This window comes from Dermacentor albipictus, unplaced genomic scaffold (genome assembly GCF_038994185.2).
Source record: "Dermacentor albipictus isolate Rhodes 1998 colony unplaced genomic scaffold, USDA_Dalb.pri_finalv2 scaffold_11, whole genome shotgun sequence".
NCBI classification, from domain to species: Eukaryota; Metazoa; Arthropoda; class Arachnida; order Ixodida; family Ixodidae; genus Dermacentor; species Dermacentor albipictus.
Window position 1 is genome coordinate 16462544 of NW_027225565.1, and position 15095 is coordinate 16477638.

A 15095-nucleotide genomic window follows, 5' to 3' on the forward strand; every position below is an offset into this window, starting at 1 on the left:
GCATATGCACAATACGTTCGATGCCATCAGGGTCACATTGCACTAGCACGAGGCCCGAGGCTCATCTGGCTGGCATCAGTGTGCACTTCCGTAGTCCAGTCGTTGTCGAAGTGACTTAGTAGGGGACAGGTAGTTAACTGCTGATTTCACGCTCGAAAAAATTTGTTGTGGGACATCCCATTCAAAACAAACTACCTATTTAAGTAAATACGTCAGGAGAGCGGCGACTGATGAGAAGTGGGGAATAAATCTGCGTGAATACGAAGCCATGCCCCCAAACAAGTGAACGTGTTGTAGGCAAGTTTATTTATTTATTTACTTTCAAGGTCGAGAGATTACAGAGAGGAGTGGGCAGAACAGAAAAAACAAACGAAAATTGAAGACAATAATACAAATATACAATGATTCCGGTCATGACAGTTTCCAAGACATTTGTAACGGTGACTGAAGCAATGGCGCCGGAAATGTGGTTCCAGTCGGAGCTTGTTGCGGGAACAAATGAGTTAAAGTGGAAATTGTCGCGGCAATGAGGTACACCAACTTTGTAATGGTGGTCCAGGCGTTGGGAAATATATAAGGGTTGTAAAAAATGTGTCTAGTAGGGCAGGCTTAAAATGCTAAATTTGTGGAAAAGACAGAGACGGAAAATTTTCCGGCGAAGTGACAGGTCAAGCAAACTGAGAGATGATTTCATTAGCTAGGGTAACACTAGCTGTTCGTGAATAGTTCGATAGAATAAGGCGTACAGGGTGATTTTGGATTGCTTGGTGTGTGATATTCCACCACAGCAGCAATGCGCTCCGGGAGCAACTGAATGCCGTTTGGAGAGGTAGTATGTCCTCGCTATGAAATCCGGAGAGACCAAACTGGCACTTCTCGCCGTTCAACCGAAAACCAACCTCATAGACCTTGTGTAGTACTCGGTCCAAATTGCGCAGATTTTCTTCCATTGCTGCAAGGACCAGGAAGTCGTCCAGATATACGACATAAGCTTTGTTCTAGAGACCCTAGCACGCAATTCATGGCACCCTGAAAGGTATACTGGGAGCCGTGCGCAACCCACGCGGCATGCGGTTAAAAAGATTGTCTCGCACTTTTCTTCCGCGGCGTTGGTATGTCATTATCTCGCGCGTAAATCGAGCGACGAAAATAACTTGATAGGACGTATACCATATCAATAGCTTCCTAAATTCGAGGTAGCGGATGCGCACGAGAAAATAGTAGTGGGAATAAAACAAAACAAAAGGAAGTCACTCGAAGTCGCGGCAGCGGAATCGTCGTCCGAGGAAGCGCCAGCCCTTGGCGGCAAAGCGCTTTTCACAGCGACGGCAGGTGAATCCGCGAACCGAGGAGTTGGGACGGCAGGCGTAGTGGCCTGATAGGAAGCCGAGGAACCATGGGCACCGTGTGCGGGCGGCGCGGTATATACCAGTGCTGGAGCAGATGCGCGACAGGATGACGGAACTGATGCGCCCGTACCGCAACACGCTGGTGCCCGAGGGCGAGTCACCCAGCAGAGGTTCGTTTAGCGGCCGTGCCGTTGTAAAGAACCAGATGATGCCTTATTTAATGGCACAAACGCACTGTAGGGGATAGGTAATGTGATAAAAATCGACAACATCGAGGGAAAATAAATGAGTAATCGAAGATGAGAAAGAAACCGGTAATAAATGAAATAAATAGTGCATATTGAGGTAGTCAGCCTTGCGTAGACAGGTAGAGTAACATGAAGTTAATGTTAAACTATACCTAAAGTAAAGGGTTGACGTAAGGAATGAGCAAGTTAAATTTTGAATAAAAATAATAATATTAATACTGTGAACTTGTGTGGTTTGCTCTTTGAATCATCTAATGCGATAATTTATTGAAGGCGAAGTAGGTCAGTTATAGAAACTGCGAAATATTAATAAGACAATCTTTTTGTATCACATAGGCAATTATTAATGGCTCGGGAAATTTTCCTGCGGCTGTCTTCTAATACCGTCGCTCCAAGGGAGAGTATAACAGTACTGCTTAAAGGGAATTCTAGATTTCGAAGCGGAATTTCTAAGCATCGTTTTCGATTAGTAGAAAACCGCCGACACGCTAATAAAAAGAAATGATCGCTGCATTCCGGCTTATTGTGGAGGAAGCACCAAACGGGGATACCGCCAAACCACACGGCACGCAGCCACGTAAATGATACTTCGAATTGCTGGTTAGGACACCATTGTCGGTTCCAAAAATAATTTAGATTCATAAAAGTTGTAAATTTTGCTTATGAGAGGTCTTTTTTGTCTCCACTCAACTAAAGGTGGCTATATCTGGCTGCAGTCACATGCGAAGTTGCCGGCAGCGCAGATATCACAGGACCTCTTAAAGAAGCTCGTGCTAAGGAATCAGCTATTTTATTAGGAATTGCAGCGAGTCGGCTAAGGTGGCTGCCGAACGTTGGAGAAAAAACAATGACGTCGTCAAGGTAACAAAGACAGGTGGTCTATTTGTAGCCCCGTAGAAGAGACTCCATCATACGTTCAAGTGTCGCAGTAGCATTGCATAGGCCAGAGGGCATGACTTTCAACTGATGTAAGCCATCCGGCGTGATGAAGGCCGTCTTCTCGCGGTCCATTTCATCAACTGAAATCTGCCAGTAACCGGATCAAAAATCGATGGACGAGAAGTATTTAGCTCCGTCCAAGCAGTCCAAGGCGTCATCGATGCGTGGTAGTGGGTAGACGTCGCTTCGCAGGATATTGTTTAAGTGGCGATAATCGACGCAAAAACGCCAGGTGCAATCTTTCTTTTTCACAAGGATGACAGGCGAAGCCCAAGGGCTGGCTGATAGTTCGACGACCACTTTGCGGAGCATATTGTCCACTTCTAATTAGATTACTCGACGTTCAGCATGCGATACACGATAGGGACGCCGACTAATAGGATTCGTATTTTCAGCGTATTAACAACAGATGTTCAGCGGTGAACAACAGATGTTTGGCCTAATGGCCTGTCGCCGAAATCAAAGGTGTCACTGTAAGATTCAAGCAGGAGTCGTATGGACGTGGCCTGTGCAGAGGTGAGGCCAGGTGCAATCACTTTCGCGAAGTTATCCGTTAAGGAACCAGAGCTGTCAGCTGCAATTGGCACTCATAAGCCACTCTCGGCATTCAGATTCTCAATCTCGAATTCCCAAGCACTACAAGCGCTGACCAAGAACAAGCCAGCCGGAAGCACTTGAGGGCACAGGCTGAAATTAAGAAGTGGTAGAAGGACGTCGTTATTAGAAACCGTGACTAACGTATACGGAACAGCAACGTTCCGGATCAAAAGCACGTCGATAATGGGGTGAAGCACATATCCACCATCAGAAACCTGTGGCTGGGCGGTCAAAGTGACGTAAGTAACTGCCTCGGGTGACAGACGCACATCTTGAAGCGAGCACAAGCGCGGTGTGGCGGTACTCGGAGCATCGGCAAGTTTAGGCAGTTCTAACTGAAGAACATCGGTCACGCAGTCGATGAGAGAAGAATGAGTGGATAAAAAGTCCAATCCAAAAATAACGTCGTGAGGGCAGTTGTCGATCATAGCAAAGAGAACAGAAGGAGGCCGGCCGTCTATAATTAAACGTGCAGTACACATTCCAAGAACAACCAGCACGCCGCCGTCGGCCACACGAAGCACTCGCGCAGCTGCTGGGGTGAGGACCTTCTTTAAACGTCTACGCAGGCTAGCACTCGCCACAGACACATGGGCTCCAGTGTCGACGAGTGCTTGCACAGGTACGCCATCCATTTTGGCGTCAATTACACTTACCCTCGTGGGGACAGACAGAGGATTTGCTACAGTATTCGGCAATGTAGCACCACCTCCGAGGGCTGTATTTCCTAGTTTTCCGAAAGGGTGCGGCCTAAGGCCACAGGGGACGAAATGCGGCGTGGCTGTGGCGAACGGGAAGATGGGCGATGTGTTTGCAGTGAACGAGACCGTGTGGCGATGGTGAGCGGCTGTACCATCGACAACTCTGCTCCGAGCAGAGTTGGCGGTGCTGGTAGACTCGGCGGTGGGCGAAACATTGCGGGCATTTCCATCAAAACGGCTAAGGTTGGTCGGCGTGCGAGGTGTAGAGGGCCACGAGTTGCGACAGTATCAGGCGACATGACGCATACGGTGACAAGTGAAACATATCGGCTGGTCGTCCTGCAGTTCTCCACTCAGTCGGGTTGCGACAACGTGTAGAGAAGCGTAGGGGTGGAGCGAAAATAGTAGAAGCACCATACTTCTGAAAAAGTACGGTGCTCCACTTCTGCGAAAGAAAAGTAGCTACTTCTAAAGCGCTACACGTGCAATATTTGCATTATGGCAATAATGCGCGCTCTCTAAACCTCTGTAGCAGGCTATGTACACTCGAGCGTTCTTAGCTGTTCTGCATTGGGCTGAAGATACGTATTTTCATCGTTTAATTGGGTATGGAGTAGTTGCCGTAGAAGCTTTCCTGTGCCTTAGCATTTATAACAGTGCTTCCTTGACCTTAGATCGAAGAAATACGGATAACACGAAGGAACGCAGCTTATCCGTTCTAAAGCTCTGAAGAGTCCAGAATTGCTTATACTAAGAAACGTAACGTCTACATTCAATAGTTTTGAAGCCTTCAGTGTTACTTACCTTCTGCCTGTCATTTCCTCAACAAACACTCTACAGCAAAAGGACATCATGCATATTCTAGGGCGAACTTCCAATTATCAGAAGACGATTACAAAGCTTCGAGGTCTGCAGGTGAAGACCTTCAACACAAAGTGCTTAAATCACTGCGATGCCAATATCTTGCAGCTGTTAAATGACGGACACACTGGCTTACACATTCGAGATGAGGATGTTGATGCGTGCCCAATTATTTTCGTAGCCATTTTATTTTGGCATGCTACAATTCACATAATTTTGCGACCTTAATTCAACCTCCTTCGCAGAAGTACAAGCAAAAGCGTCATATTTTATTTCTGCTAAAACAAGAAAATTAATTGCTGGCGCATCTGTGCAGTTTTTTTTTTTTCATTATCACAATACTTCCGACGCGTCTTCTATGTGCGTTGCTTGTGTAAAGTTTTTGCCTCCATGCCACTCATTTTCGACAATTCTTCACTATACCGGCGTTACACGACCACATTCGATCGCGATCAAGCCCGATCCGAATCAAAATTTCCGACTGCGATTGGCTCCCTCGTGCAGCTTGAACAAAAGAACCAATCGCAACTGAGAAGCTCAAGTCGAATTGGGCTTTATCGCGAATAAAAGTGCGCCATGCGACACCTGTATTACTTGCATTTCGCAGTTTCTTCCCGTTTTAATGTCTCTTCCCCTTACAATCTTGCTGCAATAAATTGTCTGCTATATTCGTGTTCTTCACTTTCAAGCGAGTTCATTTATATTTAAGGAACATGGCACATTTATTTACGATACACATTTTAGCGTGAGTTACTAGGCGTACAATACCACAAGAGATAAAGTTCTTCTTCCTCAACAGTTAGCATGGCTGTTGCGCAAAGTTAGACGTTGAAACAGCAAATATGAATTTAAATAAAACTAACATAAAGTGAAACACCATTGAGCGCTTGTCGTCGCAACATATAAACAGTGGCACAAGCGCCTGCATGAAATCCCTCGATTTAAGCAACGTTATGGGTCACGCAAAAAAAAATAATAAAAGAAGCGAAACTGAAATCAGGGCTTCCGAGATTCAGCGGCTTGCGGCGACCATCTTTAAGGCTAGTGCATTTCGCCGATTCCGCTATAGGTGCGCTGAAGCCTCGTCATCGCACGATCGAACGCGCACTCGCACAGAACAAAATCCGCCCACTACACCACCAATAGACAAGTCTCGGCCGCAGATCGTGCTGTACAAGCTTGGTCAGCATACAAGTCGGCATCAAAGAGGTCCATTAAAGAGTGGCACACATGCAGTGGCACACACCCAGTGTACATACACAAGTTTGTGTCAAAAAAGTTGTGCCCCAAGTGATAACCAATGGCCACAGTGACACACCCATGGTAGCCCCAGGGGGCACGTACTGAATTTCCACAACTATAAGGAGCTTTTTAGTTTCTTGCCTCAGAAGACGCCTCGCATTATATAACCGACATTGACACAAACAAGATCACTCATAGAAATCGGTGTCAGCAGCCTGCCAAACTCCCATACTTCTACACACCTTGCTATCCAAACTAAATCCCCATGTTGAGCATTTAAACTTGCCTCACCCTCCCTATGCACTCAGTCATTTTGCTGGATATCCATGAAGTGGAGAAAAGTGAACTATATAAATAATGCCAAGGAAAACAGTTGTTACCCTAACGAAGAAGTCCCCTGCTCAAAAAAAATTCTCCACCTGATATAACGCTTGTTCGACCTCTGCTGACCACCTTCGGCTGAATATTGCATATCACACAAAGCAGCAATTCAACTATAATTTTTAGTTTTATAATGAAACAAAAATTTCCAATACAGGAATCCTTAACAGTAACCTGTAAGTAATAATAATGCAGGAACCCTTAGCAGTATCCATAAGTGTGAAATTTTTACACAGGCAAAGAGGCCAACATTTAGCCACTAGGGCACACACAAGGCATTATTACAAACATTTTCTCTGCACAAAGCCCTAACACCCTGACGGCAGGTGGTGTCTTGCGTGGAGCCATGCACGCATTTCAAAAAATCGGCATTTTGTATTTTCTTCTTCCGCAAGATCAAGGCAGGCAGGCTGTGATGCTGTGCAAGCAGTGGTGGCATTCAGAATGGAAGGAATCCACACAAAAAGCCATGGTACTGTTGAGATGGCAGTGCATGATAGGGAGCATCCTGAAAAACCAAACGTAAATAGATTATGTACTATTGTATTGCAAACTGACACCACATGAATATTTAAACACAGCATCACGAATTATTCAACGGTGCTGGGCCATTCAATGCTACCACGCCAAGTGTATCGTGGCCACCTCAGATTTTAGGAAAAATTACAGCCCATTGTACCTTAGGACAGAAAGCTGATCTAGTTGCTAAGGATTCATTATGCAAAAAAAAGGTGAGGTGTGCAGACAGGACACAAGAGCAGAGAAGTGGACAACACGAACGCATTGTACAGTTGCAGACTGGATGAAGTCGAGAGTATGACAAAAGCCCGTCTGGTCGGGACGATGCATACTAAAAGGAAGAGGTCCAGACACCGACCAATATGGCTTAAAATAGTTATTTACGCTTTGGCTCCATCACGGGAGCCTTGTGAACAAGACTCCCAGGAGGAGCCAAAATGCACATAACTATTTTAAACTATTTTGGCCAGTGTTCAGACCTCTTCCTCTTCCTTTTATGTTGCAGAATGCACACACAGAATACTTCGTGAAAATTTCACATCGTGTGAGCATCGTTATCTTGTAGACTAAGGCTGAAACATTACGGCACTGACAAAGCTACAAACAAGTGTTTCTATGAATGACCACAAGGCTTTCCAGAATGTTTCATTAATTGAGATGGACCATTAATGTTATGTATCTGCAAAGAGTATCTTCTTATCTGACTTGATTACATATAATAGACCTTCGAGCAGTTTCTGAAAAGTATTTTCATCCAGCTAGGATGGTTTGTAGGTACGAATAACCAATTTAGGAACCACTATTTTGTATTGAAGAAAGAGCTTATCATTAAAAGAACCTATAGCTGCATGATTAAACGTTTCTGAAATTTTGAATCAACTCTATATCTGCAGAAGCTCTTTAATTAGGTATTAGGATGCCTAGCAGTACTGACAATGAAAGTAAATGACAACACATTAAAAAACTAATAAAATGAATGTGTTCTTGATAATACAATGTGTTGTCTTATTATACACAGATTATACAAAACACCAGCAGTAATGCGCATATCTTCAGAGTGCACACAGTTTACCAACGTAATAATAAATACAGGTCAACATCATAAAGCGACACAGGTACTGGGGTTTTTCTTTCACATTGGCCTGAAAAACCAATCACATGAGCATTCAGCCATATTATAAACAGCACCTGCTTGCATGAATTCAAGAAACTTTCAGATGTGCAAAATTGTTTAGGAGCTTTTAAGCAATGGGCATTACACTACTATTATGGTTAATTGGTTGCCTGTAAAAGTGGTAAATCAGGTGAACTGGTAGTTGTCCTGGTGAAGGATATTGCAGAAAATGTGAGGACAAAAACATAGGAGCAATTTGGAACCTATGAATGCTAAGAAAGAAGACAATATGCAATGTTACCATGCTGACAGACAGTCAGATAAAAGATCATACAAAGAAAGTTAAATACAGATTACACAGATGCAAGCATTCTGCTTCTTTATTGCTGCAAAATTCGGCAGTTACAGAAGTGCTTCATCCCCTGAAAAATATTTTAGCAATACGTTCACTATGGAGTTCCATTGAGGATGCATCAGATTTACATGCTTCAAGTGGTTTGGGCTACTCAGAGACAGACATCTGGCTTCTAAACGCAGGAGCATGACGAAATACTGCAAGTGTTCCAGAAAAATGCTTACATGGTAAGGGAAATGACAAAAACAAGAACGTGGATGAAAAGACCAAACTGCCCCAAAGCCAAATTTTAGCAATGTAAGGTTTTATGAAACATAATTAGAGTTCTAAGACAAAACAAAATACCAACATGATATGCAGAGAATGGGTGCGGGAAATGAAATGACCTCACTAAACAATGACTACATAAATAAAAACGACACATTTGCAGGAAATTTCACAATACACGACATATATAAACTGTGATTCATGATGCACCCATGTCATACATCATATTGTTCAAGTAACCAACTTCTTTATTCAAGACCCCTGTAGAAGGTTTGTTAATGCAGTTATTGGTTTCTTGGATGGAAAAGGCCTAGTATGCAAATCTGCACTTCCCTGCCTTATATTTGCAAAGTGCATGTGTACAGTCAAATTTTGGCACAGTTTGGCATCTTTTGCAATGTTTTGCAAGATATCCACATGCTGTTACCACCTACATCTGTGCACGATGCTCCTGCAGCCTGCCATTAACACAAATACTGGTTTATCCTAGGTAACACTTTCCGCTGAAGGCATTAAATGCACTCAAAGGTGCCCCAAAGACAGGTTGAGCATTCTGCGCAGGTTAGCAAAGTCTGAAAAACTTGCAGGACATTGTAAAAGATGTCAATACATGGCAAAATACAACAGCACAAAATACTCAGAAGATATAAGGCTAAAAGTGTGCACTGATATACAAGGGCCTTCCCAGACAAACCGATAAATGCAACAGCACACCTTCTATTGAAATCTCGAATAGAAAAATTGATTACTTGAAAAAGATGTATGGTACACGCAAAATAGAATGAGTGATGTATCTTATATGTCGCGTATAGTCAACTCTTGCTGCAAATGTGAGCCTTTCATGCATGCATATAATCGCACTCATATACTAAAACAAGTTCATGTGCAATGCTCACCTTGTGCATTTCATGTGCTTCATCTTATAGTCTAGTAACTGTTTCCTAATGCCAATAACCAACTCTCCCAGCTTTCAGCAATAGTATGCAAGATTATTTATTCTTAGAAGTATGAGAGCATGAAAAAACAAGGAGAAAGACCTATCAACCAGACCAGCACCAACTACAAGCTGATTTTGCTCTTAGATGGAAACTAGTATTAGTAACCATAACCATTATCAGTGCTTCAATGAGGGAGTGGGTGAACCCAGAACTTGCATGAAAAATAACTACAGTGGCCATCTGGCTGCACATATGAGCCATGGGTGTTTCCCTATCTTCCAGCCAGCACATAAGGTTAGTTGCAAAGAGCCCTGACAGAGCTGAGAAGGACGTGATTGAGGTTTTCCACATTAGCAAACAAAGATCGACATGTGTCAAAAAATAATCACCATCTCTTGTCAGATTCGAGTAAATACGGTAGTCACCTAACGCAATGTGTAATGAATCGAGGGTAAATGCTCTATAAAAAATTACATGTTTTTGACGAGAGAGAGGGAGAGTAAAACATCTTTATTAATAATATTTGAATGGCGAGAGCAGTCCTCCCACACTGCTCTCGCCATTCAAATATTATCAATAAAGATGTTTTACTCTCTCTCTCTCATCAAAAACATGTAATTTTTTATAGAGCATTTACCCTAGATTCATTACACACATTGCGTTAGGTGACTACCATATTTACTCGAATCTAGGCCGACCCCAATTATACCCGACCCCCTAAAGTTCGAAGCCAACGAAAAAATGTACTACCTCGAATGTAGGCTGAACAAAAAAAGCGAGGAGAGCATTCGCAAAATGCAAACAGCATTTATTGAATCTGAACGTGCAGAGCTCATTGAACGTTGTCATCACTGCTAGACTTTTCGCTGTGTCCCTTGTCCCTGTCACCTTCAAACAGTGCACTATCTTCGGTACCGTCAAGTGCATTAGATATGCTGCAGTTTTTAAAGGCGTGCACGATCAATGTGCCTGGGATGTCGTTCCAGGCTGAGCTACCCAGCCCACCAGCTGCGATAGCGATGCACGTTTGATGCGGCCGTTGCCATTAGCATGTGGTCTTCATCAGTCCACCAGTCCGTGTAATATTTCAGCAGACGATCCTTGAAACGTTTGTTGATGCAGACATCAAGCGGCTGCAACTGGCCCATCATGCTGCCCCGTATGACAGCGAGGTCCGTGTTCGCTTGTGCGAGTGCAGCCTTCACATTGTCGGTCAAGTGCCCACGGTAAGAGTCGAAAACAAGGAGCGAGTTCTTTGTCAAAAGGGCTCCTGGACGCCATCGCCACACAATCTTAACCCACTCTTCCACAATCGCACCCGTCATCCATTCTCATTTACCTGCACAATGACATTTCTTGCGAAAGTTTCTTGAGCAGGCATGGTCTTCCTTTTAAATATCATATAAGGAGGGAGTTTATGTCCATCAGCTGTGCAGCACAGCATCACAGTTGAGCACTGCTTGACGTAGCCCGCAGAGCACACCTTCACCTCCTTGGCACCCTTTTCATTCACTATGTATGCCACTGGCATATCAAAATACACAGCCGCCTGGTGGGCGTTGCTGATTTGCCCAAGGTTGTGGCCTGCCACTTCTCTCTTTCGCAGCACGTAGCATTGGAAAGCTATCAGCTTTTCTTCGAAATCGCTTGGCAGCTTCTGGGTGATTGAAGTGTGACGTCGGAGGCTGAAGCCAAAGCGCTTCATGAATTTCTGAAGCCAGCTCCGGCTGGCTTTGAAATCCTTTGGCATTAGGCCTCGCTCCCTCGAAAGCTCCCTAGCTTTCGCATGGAGCACTTCTGTTGTCACTGGAAGGGCAGCTGCCTCTGCGTCCAGACAAAGTTGGCCAAAACTGTCTCCACTTCGTGGTAATGGCCTTTCTTTGGTCCGCTAAAAGCCATCCTCGTTCCGGCGCACACAAAAAGCTGCTGTGGTCGCCTCCAATGACGGACGTTTTTCTCATCGACGCCGAAGTCTCGCTCGGCTTGAAGGTTTGACGATGCCTCTGCAGCTATCACAACTTTTCGCTTGAAAGCGGCACTGTAGTGTCACCTGCTTGGCGCCATAGCAATAACACCACGCCGCACACTGATACGGCCGACACAACACAGGTCAAAATGGCAACCTCGCTTGTGTACGGCTGGCTACTGGCATGGCTAGTAGCGGCTGCGATACTGACTTTTCTAGATGGCACTAGCTATGTACCATATTTAGCAGTTTCAATGAAAAACTGGCGTTTTTTTTTTCTCTTTAAATCCTTGAATCTAAGCCGACCCTAGAGTTAGGAATATGATTATTTGAAGAAAAAAAAACTATCGGCCTAGATTCGAATAAATATGGTAATTTGTTTTGCTACTTTTCTTAGTGCCCCATACAAGATTAACCTTTTCCATGCCAATTTTATTTTCAGAAAACCAGCGAAATTTCCAAACTATTTTTATGAGCTATTCTTTGTGAAGAGTTTCCTTACTGCAATATTCGCAGTTTGTTTACAACTTTCTGCTGTCTTTTATTAGCTGACTTTCATGTTTTTAGGTTGCAAACAGACAAGGATGCAGAAACAGTCTACATGAAGCATATATTTTGGAAGAAAGTCAAGCGTACTTTTTTAATCCTCCATGAAACATGTTCTTCCAGGAAGATAGGGGGTTAACCGAGGGCCCCGATTTCTATTAGTCATATCATAAAAAGGCAACAAGCACTAACACCAAGGAACACATAGGAGAAATTACTTGAGCTTAATAAATGAAATAACAAAATGATTAATTAATGGAAATGAAAGTGGATAAAAAAGCAGCTTGCCGAACGTGGGGAACGATCCCACAACCTTCGCATTTCGTGTGCGATTCTCTACCAATAGAGCTACCGCGGCGCCGTTTTTCGTCCACTTTCTTGGGTATTTATGTTTCCTTGTAGAACCCTGGGAGTGTTATTCAGCGCCACCACTCACAGACCTAGGCGGCGGACGTGAAACACCCTTTCTACCGCAGGTGTCACAAGAATGTGATCTTTTTTGGGTGAAGGCAACTGGTCAATAAACCCACACATGCTACCTGAAGGCATCAATGTTGCCTGATTCGGGACCCTCATTATGTAATAAATGAGAAGAAAGGGGGTTAATTGCGGCGCCCAATTTTGTTTAGTCATATCATAAGCCAGCAAACACTGACACCAAGGACAACATAGGGGAAATTACTTGAGCTTAATAAATGAAATAACGAAACGATAAATCAACCGAAATGAAAGTGGATGAAAAAACAACTTGCCGCAGGTGGGGAACGATCCCATAAGTTGCGGCAAGTTGTTTTTTCATCCACTTTCATTTCCATTAATTTCGCCTTTCGTTATTTCATTGATTAAGCTCAAGTAATTCCCCATATGTTGTCCTTGGTGTCAGTGTTTGTTGGCTTCTTATGATATGACTAATAAAGATTAGGCCCCGCGGTTAACCCCCTTTCTCCTCATTTATTACATAACGAGGGTCTCAAATCCGGCAACATTGATGCCATCAGGTAGTATGTGTGGGTTTCTTGACCGGTTGCCTTCACCCAAAAAAGATCACGTTCTCGTGACGCCTGCGGCAGAAAGTGTTTCACGTCCACCGCCAAGGTCTGTGAGTCGCCACGTGGCGCTGGATAACACTCCCAGGGTTCTACAAGGAAACATAAATACCCAAGAAAGTGGACGGGAAACGGCACCACGGTAGCTCTATTGGTAGAGAATCGCACGCGAAATGCGAAGGTTGTGGAATCGTTCCCCACCTGCGGCAAGTTGTCTTTTCATCCACTTTCATTTCTATTAATTTATTGTTTCGTTATTTCATTTAACCTGAAGTAAGTTCCCCTATGTTGTTCTTGGTGCAAGTGTTTGTTGGCTTCTTATATGTTATTGCAGGTGCGGCACGATAAGTAAACCGCAGAGTAGTAAGCAAAAGAAGTGTTTTTTTCTAAACAGGTCGCTAGAGGCCCAAATATTCCTCCCAATCATTAGTATTAAGTTGAAGCTTCAAACATGAGTTGTTAGCTTTCCAGCTTCTATTCTTTACTTCAGATGAACAAATACATGACATATTTTGATATGATATGGGATTCTTGCACTGGACAGGCAACCTTTGTCACTGCAGCCACCTCACTTTGCACGGTCATTTTTAAAACCCATGGAAACCAACTTCTGCCCAATTTCTGCTCACTGCACCCTCAGATATCATTTTGCTCAGAAATTGACATCACTCACACCAAGCTGATGAAAACATTGCCGCTTGTACATGGCACTGAGTAGGTAAAATGAAATCACTGGACCAGTCAGACTCATCACTATCCCAAAAAGAGTGAATGTGGTTATAATTGCACTCCCTCCAAGAATAAAATCGGGTGGTACTTGGTGCGAGCACTTTCAATGTGTTTCTTTGTGCCCATTTCTGCGCGCTATATGTCTACTAGAATGTCTGACTTAGTAGCTTAAGCAGAAGCTCTGCCATAATATATGTTGTCCACTGTAATGTTATTAGCCCAAACGATGCTGGTAATACAATGTGAGCTATATAACAGGGACATAAAAGTTCTTTGTATCTTTTATATATTTTATCTTTGTCGCATATAGCACACTTCTGCTGGTTCAGGTGGGTTACTAGAAGCAAAGGAAATGGCTTAGCTGAAAAGATGTGTTCTTTGCTCCAAAACAGCAATACTATAACTGATGAATGCCCATGTAACTTGGCTTTGACTGTTCTGAAGGCCAAAGCAATGAATATTGCACAGTGCCATGCAGCAGCATTTACACCATGTCTTGATTTCCCTTCAAGAGCATCTCTTCCGATCAATTGAGGGATGTTTTTAGCACACAAAGTGTCTCCTTGTTGGCTTTTGACTTTTAGCAGTTAGCAGAATGCACATAGAGAACTGGCAAGTGACCAGCCATAACATACCCGCTGTGGGGGCATAGTGGCTATGGTGCGGCGCTACTAAGCCCAAGGGCTTGAATCCCAGCCACAGCACTGCCACATTTTAATGGGGGCGAAATGCAAAAATACCTGTGTACCATGCATTGGGTAAATGTTAAGGAACCCCAGATGGTCAAAATTAATCTGAAGTCCCACACTGCAGCATGTCTTAAGATCAAATTGTAGTTATGGCATACAAAACCCTTGAATTTAATTTTTATTTCTAAGCCATGACGTGAGTAGCTAGGGATTTGCATTTTTTGTTTTGTAAGGTTGACTCCAGGAGTTCTCAATCAGAGCTTCTACAAGATGATGACATCATTTTGAAAAGTTGGCTGCCAGTATAGAAACATACTGCCCTGTGGTATCATCATGCATTAAAAAGAAGTGCGTAGTGGAGCCAACCCTATGAACGGCAAAGCAGAACTTTATGGTTTTACTTCTGATAGACCCAGCGCAGCCTTAGTTGTACAGGCACAAATTTAAATGACAAGCCTTGCTCATCCTCAGTAGGGAAATGGTTAAGTGCATTTTGCTTCCTAGTTTCAAGTTCTGCAACTAAAATATACAATTATGTTCACTTTCCTTTTTTGGGGCGGGGGCAAAAACTGAGCACAATTAACTAATCACTTATCTATCATGCAAGC

The 15095-nt window shown here is 43.6% G+C and overlaps 1 long non-coding RNA gene across 1 annotated transcript in view; it reads right to left on the minus strand.

Moving 5' to 3' along the window:
* Positions 1-5361: 5361 nt before the first annotated feature.
* LOC135896814 (uncharacterized) overlaps positions 5362-15095 on the minus strand; it is a 30632-nt gene continuing 20898 nt past the window's right edge. The window contains exon 3 of the long non-coding RNA XR_011509334.1: positions 5362-6826. This is a non-coding gene — a long non-coding RNA (uncharacterized lncRNA). The remainder of the gene's footprint in view (positions 6827-15095) is intronic.